Here is an 884-nt window from a genome sequence, read left to right on the forward strand (position 1 = left end):
TAATGAAAACATCCCTAAAAGTAGCTTGAACTTACTAAAAACTACCTAAAAATAATGCTAAAAAGCGTATAAATTATCCGCTCATTACAACACCAAACTTAAATTGTTGCTTGTCCCCAAGCAACTGAAAATTAATTAGGATAAAAAGAAGAGAATATACTATAAATTTAATGAATATTAATTCTAATTAGATGAGCGGGACTTGTGGCTTTTTGCTTCTGAACAGTTTTGGCATCTCACTTTTTCCTTTGAAGTTCAGAGTGATTGGCGTCTCTGGGAACTTAGAATTTTGGATAGTGTTATTGACTTTCCTAGTTTAGCATGTTGATTCTTGAACACAGCTACTTATGAGTCTTGGCCGTGGCCCTAAGCACTTTGTTTTCCAGTATTACCACCGGATACACAAATGCCACAGACACATGACTGGGTGAACCATTTCAGATTGTGACTCAGCTTTGCTAGAGTCCCCAGTTAGAGGTGTCCAGAGCTCTTAAGCACACTCTTTTTGCTTTTGGATCTCGACTTTAACCACTTAGTCTCAAGCTTTTCACTTGGACCTTCATGACACAAGCACATGGTTAGGGACAGCTTGATTTAGCCACTTAGGCCTGGATTTTATTTCCTTGGGCCCTTCTATCCATTGATGCTCAAAGCCTTGGATCCTTTTTACCCTTGCCTTTTGGTTTTAAGGGCTATTGGCTTTTTCTGCTTGCTTTTTCTTTTTCTTTCTAAAATTTTTTTTCGCCTATTTTTTTTTGTAAGCTTTTGCTTTTTCACTGCTTTTTCTTGCTTCAAGAATCAATTTCATGATTTTTCAGATCCTCAATAACATTTCTCTTTGTTCATCATTCTTTCAAGAGCCAACAATTTTAACATTCATAAAC

The sequence above is a fragment of the Arachis duranensis genome, chromosome 1, assembly GCF_000817695.3.
Source record: "Arachis duranensis cultivar V14167 chromosome 1, aradu.V14167.gnm2.J7QH, whole genome shotgun sequence".
NCBI lineage: Eukaryota > Viridiplantae > Streptophyta > Magnoliopsida > Fabales > Fabaceae > Arachis > Arachis duranensis.